The 13726-nt window shown below is 37.4% G+C and overlaps 1 long non-coding RNA gene across 1 annotated transcript; it reads left to right on the top strand.

Annotated features, from left to right (window-relative positions):
* The first annotated feature begins 5034 nt into the window (after positions 1 to 5034).
* Positions 5035 to 7793, top strand: LOC147764380 (uncharacterized). Its single transcript, XR_015334988.1, has 3 exons — positions 5035 to 5186; positions 5894 to 5968; positions 6674 to 7793. It is a non-coding gene; the product is annotated as an uncharacterized LOC147764380 (long non-coding RNA).
* The last annotated feature ends 5933 nt before the right edge of the window (positions 7794 to 13726 follow it).

Below are 13726 nucleotides of genomic sequence, written 5' to 3'. Positions count from 1 at the left end.
CAGTGTGATAATTTAAGTTATCATGATTATTATTTATTTATTTATTGATTAATTTTTGAAAATTGGACTTGGGCCAGTGAATTTTGGTTTAGACAAGTAGATTCTTAGACCCTAGCTGGTGCCCCATATGGTCTGCGTGTTGAAAAGCATTTGACACTTACTGTGCTTACCTCTCACCTGTTGAAGTTGCCAACCAGCTCTTATAAAGAGATTAGGCATTCGAGAACTCAATCCTCATATTTGTGAGCAAGAATGCCCAAAATAACAGCGCCAGCCATGAATTAAGTACCAGAATGTAAAATAAGCAGCTATGAGCACAGCGTTTCGATACATGAACCACCCTGATGCTGTGTTCTTGTCTACTCATTTTACATTGGGGTACTTTTTACATGGCTAGAGTCCTTAATTTGGGCATTCTTGCTCACAAATCTATGGTTCATGGTAGTATACAACAATTATGATTTATGAGGCCTGCAGCTTAGGGATATTGAATTTGGTAAGATTTTTCAGACCGTCTCCACATTATGCCCGCTGTTAAATCACTCACCTGTTAAAAACTGCCATGGACTGACTGTCGAATGCAAGAAATCAGCAGGGATTGTTTCCCAATCAGAAGTGATCATGAGGGCCCAGTAACTTCATTGTATAGGATTCTTTGCAATTATTGGCATTTATTAAAATTTTACATAATAATTCAACTTATTTTGATTAGTTTTAATCTTGGTTCAGACCCACCAGTATCAAGGCCCTGTGTGTGAAGATGGTCCAGATTTTTACAGTGGAAACAATGGAGTTGTGCCCTGAGGGATCTGTGTTACTGTTTTGTTTTTGTGAATGCCATCATGGAAAGCATCTCAGAAACTGGCAATTATCATGCAGCATCAAATGACATTTTTGTCTTCTTGTCTTACCAAATTAACTACAGCTGCACAAAAGCACCATTTTATTATATTTAATTATTGATTTTGGCTGAGGACACCTATTGGCTAGGTTCAACCTGAAAATGGGAGAATTGACTGATGTGTCACCTTTGACAAAATTCTCAATGCAGTTTCCTTCCTATCTGTTAAATTTTAATGCAACTTTTCATGGATTCTTGCATTTTTTTTGTCTCAGAGAGGCCAACTTAAGCCCCATTCACACCTACATGGTTAATCGAGATTAAGGGAATCGCAATTCTAACGCGCTTAGCTAAATTCACTTTTTTGCGTTCACACATGTAAAAACGAAATCGCGATTTACCTTGCTAGATCTGGTAATTGCAACTGTGCTCGCTAGGGGAGTCACGGTATATCCTGTTGATCATGCGCAGTAGCTGCCTTCAAGACCATGCTTTCGGTGTGTACGGTGTTCTTTTCTGTTTAAGGCTTCGTTCACATGCAATGTCTATTTTCTAAATTCTATTTTCTATTTGCGGTATGTCTTATGATCACGGTCTGTGGCCTGAATATCCCGCGGCGTAATTACTGGCAGCGCGAGCCAGTTACTATAAGTTACTATAAGTAACTGGCTCGCGCTGCCAGTAATTACGCGGCGGGATATTCAGGGCACAGACCATGATCATAAGATAGCGCAAATAGAAAATAGAAATTAGAAAATAGACATTGCATGTGAACGAAGCCTTATACTCTCATCGGCCCAAATATTTAGTTATGCTGTCACTGAGTTTTCAGACCAGTACGTCCTCTTGGCCATTTTGCTGACTGCGAAGAAACTTCAAATTGTGTGGACAATTTGTTTTCTTTCACTTTCCAGTCGGCGAATAGCTGTATTTAGCTAATTTTTCGTTTCAATTTATACCCGAGATGAAATAAAATTTATTGTACTGTATTGTATTGTACTTTCGATAGAAACTGTGCATTCGACATAAGTCCTCAACTTCCGGTGTTAACATCGATCCCGTTCTCACTAGGAAATTTTATATCGCGATTTAAGTTTACATCGATAGAATCCACCTCTCGAGTAGGATTAATTTGAATCGCGATTTGGCGTCTCTACTGCGTTCACACTAGAAGCTTTACATCGATAGAATCGCGATTTGGCACTAATCGCGATTGAAAGTGTCTCGTGTGAATGGGGTTTATATCACATATCTTGGCTGCTGATTATCATAAATACTGTAAATGTTTTACCAAGGAAAGGTCTGACAAGCAAACTTGAAAAGCATGTTACTGACTAATTACAAGTTATTGTAATCACTTGTTTGTATCTCACTTGGTCTAAATGCTTAATGCTAAAATTAATCAAGATAACGTAAATTTAATTGTTGGCTAAGGCACGTACCAGTCCTTATTTTTTGACAAATGAAATACAACATGTTATTGATGACAGTGAAAGGGAGGCAACTATCCAGTAGAAGTATTTCATGCTGACAGTGATATCTTCCCTAATAACTTGAGCATTCTTCTTGATTAGTTTCAGACAATGAGGTTAGTTACAGTTATTCATACGGTCAGTATATCTTGAGGTACTATCTTAAGTAATCCTTCTTTAATTCATACAGTCAGTATATCTGAGTTACAATCTTTTAAGTAAGTGTTATCTTAAAGGTGTTAACTTAAAAGTAAGTGTTATCTAACATGCAATGTGGGTCTGTAGTGAGCATGGTACATGTATTATAAGTTAATTACTTATGACAATTCTACAAAAAAAGTAAGATAACAGTATATACTTATCCTCTACCAGAGGTCTACTCTAGCTGTTAGAAAATTGTATAAAAGATCCGTGTCAGATTTAGGATGATTAGGTAGAACAAGTTTCTCACCAGACACACACTATTTCCCAGTGGTGGCAATTTCACATCCACACTCTGCTATGTAATGTGATTCTAGTTAAATTGGGGTACCAAGAGACATATTGTATCTGGTAAGTGTAAAGTCAGGTGCGGGACAATTCAGTGCTGGGGGTCTGTGCCTGATGGAGTAGAAGTGATTTTTGGTCCTACTAAAAGCTTGCATTATCTCACTTGCAGTTTCACACAGTACTAGAGTTATTATACTGATTTTATTTATGCGTGTGAGTTTTAAAAGAATGTAATGTCAATACTTACAGAAAACAAAAACAAACAGTAAAGGTTTTATTTATCAACCTGTATACCTTTCTGATGGAGAATTTAACATGATTGATTTCTCAGGTGTGTGGGTGATATAGTTTATGGATATAGCTTGGGATTTAAGTATCAGGTTATCATCTGATCTTTCATACAAACCAGGGTATTGCTGTGGTGGATCCTGCAATGGAAATCATTTGATCAGTGTTATATAACAGTAGAAATAGATCAGTTTACTATACGCACCAAAGAAAGCTAGAAAGAGGCAACTCCTAGAGGTACAGAGAGTAAGCTGCTTGAAGTTATATATTTGGCACCTTTAAAAGGAAATTTGGAAATAGAGTATACATAAGATACATCACGTGAAAGTTGGGGTTTGGCTATCGTTTGGGCGTGGTAGTCAAAAGGGTATAAAAAGAGACCACTGGCTCTCTTTTAACACCTACTTACTTACTCGCTTACTATTTACTTATTCGCTACAGTTCTTCGTGGGATTTAATGTAGTGTCGGCTACAGTGCTCTGCAGGCTGCTTATTTCAAATAGCTACATACTAGGCAGTTGCTACTAGATTGGAGTGTATTTACCAATTGTTTCATTCACGAAATAAATACTTTACGGGAAAATCAGCGACTTGTCCTTCCTTGATTATCACCGGGATAGAGAGACTAATAACGGGAAATAGACCCCCACGCACACATACAATAAACTCGATCGGTTGATAGAGTATCTTAACAAAGATTGTGAAGGCTAATTTTATGTGTTAGAATATTTGTTTGTGCTGATTTTCAGAAACTGTATTGACTTGACTTAGGATTTTATATGATGGTGAGAATTTACACTTGGGGTCTCTTTATATCTATGTGAGTTTGAGGTCAGTCAGTGCATTTTCACAAGAGAAGCAGCCATTAGATGCCAAAAGTGGGACTGTAAAAACACAGATGTTTTGTTTTTTGTATTTTGTACAGCTTGTCGTATGGTAAATGCTTTTTTTTTTTTGGGGGGGGGGGGGGTATCAAAACACACATGTACATATTTTTTACTCTTTGGTGCATATATATATATAAGAGGATAAGCAACTCCATACCTTCACCATGAATAGAGTTCATAACAAGAAAATAACATCTTTCTATTTTTAAAATGGAATAAGATGACTTGCAGGTTGTTATAATTGTTGGAATATCTTGCCAGGTTGGGTAATATTCCGAGGGAAAGGGGTCAGCTTTACAAGAACGAGTCAAGTAAACATGGAGCTTTCATTTAAAGCAAACTGTAATTACATGTATTACTGGTGTCCTGCAGAACAAGTATTGGTAAGCCTCATCTTAATCAAATCAAAACATTTTCATATCCCAAAGCAATCACTGCAACTTTTGGTTGTTTCCCAAAGCATTTTAAATGTCATATGAGTAATATTTTGAGAACAAAAGTAAAGATCGCTTTCCTGAGTGAGAAAAGTTCACAGGTCAGCCAATTCCTAACACGGTCCGGCCCAGCAACGTTGAACCTGTGGGGGATGCACTTCTATATTCAGAGGGTCTGCTTTTCTGAAGGGTCTGCTATTCTGTACAGATATATAGAGGGCAATAAATAAACATTTTTGGAATATCGAAGCTTTGGGATAGTGGACCCTCAAACCTTGGGAATAGCAGACCTACAGAATATTGGTGGATTTCAAATTAAGGCCCCCTTAGTTTTCAGAACAGCAGACACCTCTCCTGTGGGTATTTAAACTGGTGATGCACTTGTGACAAAAGTTTCCCAGATAGCAATGAGCGGTCGGGCCGACGTCGGCATTGGTCGGCACGGTCGCGGTCGGCAGTCGTTGTCGGGCCGACGTCGGGCCACTACTAGTGACCCGACGTCGGGCCGACGACTGCTTTACGCCGTTGGCCCGACGTCGGTATAACGGTGGCTCATCAGCTGTGCGTCGGGCCACTACTGGTGACCCGACGTCGGGCCGACGACTGCTTTACGCCGTCGGCCCGACGTCGGTATAACAGTGGCTCACCAGCTGTGCTCGATTTGCACTAAGCGGCCAATTTCAAATCGAGGTCACCCACACTAAGCGGCCATAGATCGTTGCAAGTGCACTTGACGGTTATTTCATATTTTCCGTATTTTGCACCAAATTGTTAGGTAAGTATTTACTATAAAGTGTTTATGTTTTTCGTACTATAGGTGGAGGTTTATTTGTTGTAGATGAATTAACGAAAACAAGCAAATCTGTCAATAATTTGTTAGTCGTAGCTGCAGGCAGTTGGCGCGCTGCATGCCACCTTTGAACCAACGGCGGCCAAAAAGATTTTCCCGCTCAAATTCTTTTATGCTTTGAAAGACATTTCAATTACCACATTTCATGTACAGACAATTTATAAATGTGAATGAGCAACGTTCTAGTACTTTTTTTTGTACTTAGGAGTATATATTGTTTATATTTTCTCTAGTTGAATTTGAAATGCTTATATAATAGGGGTATATAGCAAGGCTGCATGATACTAACATGTAAACTTATAATGTCAGCATGGGTTTAACACTGGATAAACCTTATGGCATACATTCCAAACTGAGTTAAGCATTAAGGGGTATAATGTCCACTCAGATTTTTACAGGTTTTCTGTTCAACAATGGACCTCAGTAGGCTAACCTAAAATATCCAGAGGTGGTTCTTTTAGGGAGGGGGGGGGGGGCAAGTTTAAATTGAATTTTTTTCTAGATGTTTAGTCAAATACCCACAGGGTATGATATAATAATGTTTCTTTTTTGGTTTAGGCTCATAATTAGACAAGGCATTTTGTGCACATTACAAAGCCACACTTAATATGTATCTCATATTTCTCTTATAGTCTTCCATCATGCATTACTACCTATTTGTCGCCGGTGTTGAGCAGTCAATCCTCACAAGAAAATACACTTGAAAGGTATGTGTGTGTATATAGTTAAAGTGCTTCAGTGTGTCATTGCCATGGTATGATGCAGTAGTTTAACTTATATCATCCCTATCAATGGATTAAGTAGTAAACAACTAAGAAATTAATTTAGCCTACTTCTTGCCTGCGACTCTCTTCTGGAATTTAGTACATTATTCTTCTTAAAATATATGTAAGTGACAGGGATGGGGGTAGGAGGAGGAGGCTGGAGAAGAAGAAGGGTAATATATTTAGCAGAGTAACCACTTCCCTGGAAAATAATTACATTATTTCGTCTACATTTCAAAGTATACATTAACAACTTCATTTCAATATGCAACATTACGAATAAGCGCGGGTGGATTGGATGCGAACTAGGAAATAAGTCATTAGAAGACAACTGAAACCAACGGTTCAATAATACGATAGAGAAACATGGATTGTTGATTCGTTGCGGCCAAAATCGAGCGTACAAAACTAACCTGTCTGTCCCTGACCTCATAAAGTTTAGAACATTTCACATCGCAAATAGAAAAAATAATAGTTAGAGAAACGTGGATCAGTATCATGCTAGATTCCTTAAGCTTGGTTTCAGTTGTCTTCTTAGCTGTTTTTTATTTTGCATATCAGTGAAATAACATATGATATTAACGGTGAATTTTGTATGTTTTATTAGATTAAGTGTGAGTTTTTATATTTTTTCTATTCTCTTCACAGAGAAAGAAGCAGCCCAGGCGCCGCAGCAGAGTTCCTCAGATGAATCTTAGTCATCATCATCATTCCTCTTCGTCCCGTGTGGGAATTAAGGCCACAGTCACTTCTTTCCAGCGTAGTGTCGTAGTCAAAGATATGCTGCAAATCTTGCGACTCACAGAGCGTCATCTATTTGATATGATGTTAACAATGCCATCAAATGTACGTCGGGGAAACGAGGCAGAAATTAAAAGACAGAATTAGACACCACCGCTGCCCTATAAACAACAAAAACCTCTTCATGCCTGTGGGACAACACAACACTCAGCTAAAGACATCACCGTCACCGTCTTAAAAGGAACGACACTAGGCAAAGACGGATCGTCGTACAGAAATGTATTAGAACACTAGACACCTTGAATAATGGACTCAGTAGGGACAACAGTTTCTTAAATGAATATTGATTTTTTATATGTTAGGTTTAGCGTTTAGGACGCTTTTGCAGCATCGCGTGCCTTTAACACATCATCGACGCCACATACCCCAGGAGTTTTTCTTCACCATTTTTTAATGTCTCTGAAGAAGGCCTAGGGACCGAAAGCTTGGATTATATATGACATCTGTAAAGTAGATCTTTAGAGATGCATCAGTAATAATATTTATTTTCAATAACTAATTGAATTATCGTTATTAACTCACTCAGATTTATAAAGATGGTTCTTCACAAAACATGATTCACGTTGTTATTATTATTATCTTTTAGGCCAACGGGACTTTTTCACTTCAGTGAGAGGGTTATTACGAAGAAACGCCGCTGCTACCCTATTGCCAACGTTCGCCAATTGAGTCATAGCTGGCTGACCATGGAGAGTCCATAATAACATTGGCTAATTAAAGAACGGCATTATTTGCATAACGGTGGTAAAATGATGGTTAACGAGAAAGTTGGCAAGAAGGTGGCACCGTTGGCATAACAGCGGCTAACCGCCGATAGTAATAGCTCATAACGACATTGGCCCAACGTTGGCGCGACGTCGGCAAAAGGTCGGCATTATAGTGGCTGACCGCCGGTTATCGATAATAACGTTGGCGCGACGTCAGCAAAAGGTCGGCATAACAGCGGCTAACCGCCGATAGTAATAGCTCATAACGACGTTGGCCCGACGTTGGCACGAAGTTGGCAAATTGTCGGCATGACAGCGGCTGACTGCCGTTTATCCATAATGACGTCGGCCCAGCGTCGGTGCAACGTTGGCCCGACGGAGGCAAAGTCGTCGGGCCGACGTTGGCGCGACCACTCTTTGCTATCTGGGTTAATATAGCTGTTTCTTATATTATTATGTTTCTAAGTAAATGGTCATTTTTCAAAACCAATACAGTATATGAATACTAGATTTAAAATCTTGGAACCCTGAACAGTCAAAAAGAAATTTAGAAAAAGGTCATAGTATTTATGAAAACCAAAATATAATTCTAGGTAAATCAAAACTTTCATGGAAGTGAAAAATTAAGTTTATTATGATACTATTCAATCAGAGACACAAAGGGAAGATGAGATACTACACAGATAATCAGGGGGAAATACCTTAGTTAAATGTAATATCAAATATAATGCAGAAACATAATACTCCTGTGCACCTGTTGTGAAGACCTTAATACATTTGTGGCATTACAAGAATTTGCTTTGTAGCACTAATTGCCTATTCAATGATGTAATGTTCAAGAACACCTGAAAACAGTCTTGTGTACAAGTGGTTTATAAAAAGTAACAGTGATAAAATTGTATGATGCGACTCGGATATATATATATATAATCTAGAACTGGTCAGCTTCATAAAACTAGGAACTTCTCTAGAAAAGTTCAGAAATAATTTCCAGGTAGGGTTAGGAACTTTGGCATGGTGACTGATCATGATGGTCAAGCCAATATTGTACTGGTTTTTGCAGTTTTAAATACATGGTTAAAATTAGCATTTTGTTTGTATTCAGCTGGTGTATTGTTAGTAGCTGCTGAATGCATGACTTATAATGCATTGGAATGGCTGGTAGGGCTATCAAATTCACCTAACAGAGGGTTTTGAAGTGACCCATCCACTTTCCCTGCTGTCATTAAATGGCAACCAAGCATTGCAGTGAGCCATTCAGGGTGGTCCACTTTTGAGAAAGTGTAAATAAAGTCTGAGGCAGGTTCACAGATTCATATCCCAAAACAAGTATGTAAGTACAGTAAGGCAGTCTGTGCCAAAAACTTTTTAGACTACTAGCCCTACGGGCTAGCAGACTCTCAAACTTTACTAGCCCGAACCAAAAAACACTAGCCCAAATTAAATAATTCATTTAAAAAGTTTAAGCAGATGTTTTAAAGAGTTGTGGTACCATACTGTACTTTCTTATAAACCTTATTATAGAAGTAGAGCAAGTGAATAACAAAGTCAATCAGGTTAATTTCTAGTTGATGGGGTGGTAAAATTAATTAAAAATATATTTAATTCTTTTAAAATTGAAAAAAAAATTTTTTTAATTTGTAATACTGAATATAGTTACCCTTACTTTTCATATAATGCCTTTTTTTTCCATTTTTTATATGCAATCAAAATCTTTTTTTAAATTCCTATTCTTTTTATTGACAATGGCTCTTTTCTGACAATTTATTTCCAATTACATTGGTATATAATGCCACTTCTTATTTAAAATACATAGGTGCTGTAAGGGTAATTAAACAAACGTCTTACAATTTTTTGGTTAGAATTCTTTTGGTTATATATTTGTAAAAACAACTTTTCAAGGACTTTACCAGGACAAAGTGTGGAGGGGTAGCCAAGGCATAAACCGAACTATCCCACATTGTCAAGAATAGTTCATAGGGTATTTATGTAACTGCCAGGGTGTTATTGTTTTTAAAAGGCAATAAGCAAAGGAAAATGTATTTACTCATGGATATTAAAATAATAAATAAATATATAAACAAAAAAGGAAGTACCCATCGGTCTGCTAAGTGGTCCTAACCCAAATGTTCTATGAGATAACGCATACATAACACTTGCTTCGGAGAGTTGTTTTGACAAATAACCTGTTGCTAGCACCAAGGAATTCCGGTCTGATCCAGTTTCTTGATTGACAGCAATTTGTAGTCATGACAACAAACTGGTCAAATAAAAAGATGCGGACATGCTGGGCAGACAGACTGCTGCTATAAATAACTACAGTGAAGTTATTTATAGCAACTAATCAATATTCAGTAGTTAGAGCTAGCTGTGAGTTTTTTTCAACTGAGAGGCATATCATACTATCTAGAAACGTCAAATTAGAGGCAGGGACAAAGAAGACTGGCGACTTATATTTTTGAAATCTTACTGAGTGTTAAAATAGGTTCAAAATTACAACTAGCCCGTTCGGGCTAGTGCTTTATAAAATTTCAACTTTTTTACTAGCCCGGTGCCCCTTTAGGTGGGCAATTGCCTCGGGCTAGTGCTTAACGTCGTAGACTGGTAAGGTATATGTAGAGTAAGACTAAGAATTTGAGAGCTTGCAGTGTTAGATGCGAGTCCGTGCCATAATCAGTAACCATAATTAGCAGTCAGCTAGAGTTGTATACAGTGTACAGAGAAGAGTGAATCTCAAGTAGTGGCTCCACATACAGAGAAGATGTGACTTGTATAGGAAAGTGTTCAAAGAAAATAAAACAAAACAAAAAAAAAATTCATGTGTAAGTAACCAGATGAGAGTAACCCACACTGGTGGCAGCATTTTATGAAAAATAAAAAATCGCTAAAACATTTTTCAGAAAAAAATTGATGAATAGAATACAATACACAAAATAAAATACTGACTGGGGAAAATCCCATCTTTATATACAAGTGAAATAGTAATTAAAAACTACTAATAATCTACCATTGTCACGAAAAGCTATTTATGTGACAAATGAACTAAGATTAGACCCTCGTCCAAGCCCCAGACACTGGGAGGAGAAGACCAGGTTATGTCACTTAAATGTTTATTTCTGTGCCATCCTCTCATTACTGTCATGATTGATTGGAGGTCAGTTATCATTTATCAGCTAAATGATTTTCTAATTAGTGCCTGAATCCTGTACTTGTCCAAAAGGGCTGATGAATAAAAATTACCAAAAGTTTTAATTTGGCCAAAAAAGAAATGATACTTCTTAATGATTTTAACAACGCACACTTGAATGACTAATTTGTGTGGTTTTCTAGATTACAGAAAATGTTGCATAGTGTTTTAGAACAAGGATGCTTTACAGTGAGGTGTGTATATGATGAAAGGATTGACAGAAGACATTTTATTAGGCACAGTCAAGGGCCCTCATGACTTGTCTAGCTGCAAAACTCCAAGGCTGATAAGTGACCTATTCAGTCTTGTGTAACCCATAATTAACAGCCTGTCTTATCTTTTGGCTTTTGAATTGGAATTCATGAAAGTCAAAAGATTTATGATTGCCCTAATCATATCTTGACCAAAAGTTGTATGATTGCCCTAATAAATTCAGGACTCAAACATTTCATTTGTCCAAATTAAGGCTCAACTCCATTTTTCTTCCAATAATAAAACTAACCCCTTGAAACATAGAGCTGACCCAAGAAATCCGTCCATCACTGAGCTTGACCAAACTCTTTTTGGCAATACAAACTTTTATTTTTATTCATCACACCATTCCTTTAGTGACAGATTTTGAAGCCAATTTTAACTTACTACTGGGGGTAGTAATAGAGGATATGAAGCCATACCAGTAATTTATTCAAACCTTTTACAACCAAAGTAAAGTTTGAGACTGTGAATCTGGAAGTGCATTATCCACACTGAAATTTGGTTGATTTGGTTGCATGTTTTTGAAGCCTTGGATAATTAAACCTTTCTTGTTTTTGCATTGTTCTAGACACTCTATGACACTTGCACATACATGAAAACACAAAAAAAAATTGGTGATGTTATAAAATGAATAAGTTTATCTTTCCAGGTGTGCTTCTATATGACAAAGAATCTGCAAAAAAAAATCTGCAAAAAATTCTAATATCAAAGAACTTTATTTTGTTTCTTTGACACGGAGGTCAGTGCTCGCACCAATTATGGAACTAATGCAGCTATTGCATTAGTTCCATAATAACCTTTTTGGGAATACTGAATTTTGTCATAACCAACCCTTCGGAATACTGAAACTTGTCAGTTGGCATAGCAGTCAGTTTTAGAGGAATTTTTCACAATTATTTGTTATAGCGAACCTTCAGAATACCAAACCTTTGGGACCATTCCCAGTCCCTCTCGTACTAACTGTGGATTGATCTATCTCCAAGAGGATTCTCGCTAAATTGCAATCAACTTAAGTGGCTTAGATGTCTGTCACACCTACTCAAACTGCTAGGGGGTAATTAATTATCATTTAGCAGCTTCAGTAGGTGTGCCAGATATCTAAGCTGAAAGCAATTTAGCGTGAAACCCCTCAGAGATGGATCGATCCTGTTAGATTGATCTAGGTATGAACATGAATTTCTCCGTGAATATCTCTGGTGATATTATCTCCGTAGATAGTCGATTCATTGCTGCTCTACGGGCCAATTCATTCCTTTTTCGTCTCTGTTTTGAAAGATAATAGAACAGAAGAGCTTTTTTCCTTCGATCGCCTTCAGCCGCCATGCTTTCTTCACCACGAGTTTAACTGATGAGCATGCGCACTTAATATTTCTCAGGTAGCTTCCGCATGGCGAACAGAGCCGAGATTTAATTACTGTGCCCCACAGGGACGACGTGTGGGGAGGTGTGTGAGAGGCGGAGAGACTATTAAAAGATTAGGCAGTTTTTCTTTCATGTACATCCGCCATTTTTAGTTCTCAGGATTTGTAAAGCCTGGCTCAATTCGTTGAGAATGCGGTCTTAGACTGATTTTTAAATTGTTTGTGACATATCATGTGAAATACTGCTTTGTTATCAAAGATCATACATTTAGGGTCTAAAAACAAAAATGATTCATTGCAGTTGTATCCAGGCCTTAATGATCACTAGCAGGCTATGTCTATTTATATTTATAAGCAAATTTCTATGGGTGGGACAATGCGAATAGTTGGCATTCTGGGTTATCTTATTAATGATTGAGACAGTTGAACTCTCAGTGTATCCCTTAGAGGTTGTCAGGAAGGTATCAGAAGCAGGAAGTGTGGTTACCTGTGCATTACAAAGTATGAACACACCCCAATGAGCCAGAATGCCTCCCTTTGAACTGACCAGGTCAACCAGGAACCTATTGAAATCTGATATTCTATTATCTTCAAGGTTTGATATCCCAAAATATACTATGAAAAGGTTAAGTTTTCCATAGTAGATTGCACCTTGAAATTCAAGGTAACATTATAAGTATTTATTCTCTATAGTTATCTGTTTTTTGTCAGAAATCCAGTATCATCATTATAATATTCATTATTTTCCCGATTAATTTAAATATTTGGTTTTCTAATATTTAAATTTACAGCTAAAAAAATCTTGTACATGAGTCAAAAAAAAAAAAAAAAAAAAAAAAAAAAACCAAGCTTAGACTGATCTTTAGCTGTTTGGGAGGTCCACTAAATTTCAGGACCTCTGTCAGCTAATATATCTTGGTGTCATGGGTGGTGTAGAATGATCTCTTTAGATCACCAGTAGATGGACTGACCAGTCCATGTGTAAGATCCCATTTCCAGAGATTAGATCGATCTACTTTAGATTGACCTAACTCCCTGGGGGTTCATGCTAAATAGCTGTTAGCTGGGCGGACACGAAAGTTAATTACCCCCTTACAGCTTGTAGTAGGCGGGACGGACATTTAAGCCGGATTATCTAACAGTAATCTAGATCGATCTAAAATCTCTGGGAATACAGCCTAAGTTAGCTAAACACCAAGAGCTATAGGCATTTTTACATGGGCTTCAATAAAATTTTGATTTTTAACAAGTGTACTTAATAGAAATGAGTAATTGAAAACTATATAAAGGCTTTGAAATGTCAAATAAGTCCTTTAATACATAAATTAAACTTCCTAATGGAAGGAACCTTTAATCCTTCTTAGCTGATGGGTCCAGTTGTATTAATAGC

The sequence above is a fragment of the Lingula anatina genome, chromosome 1 (assembly GCF_051362555.1).
Source record: "Lingula anatina isolate TDL-2025a chromosome 1, LinAna3.0, whole genome shotgun sequence".
NCBI lineage: Eukaryota > Metazoa > Brachiopoda > Lingulata > Lingulida > Lingulidae > Lingula > Lingula anatina.
This window is presented reverse-complemented; position numbering and strand designations above follow the sequence as displayed.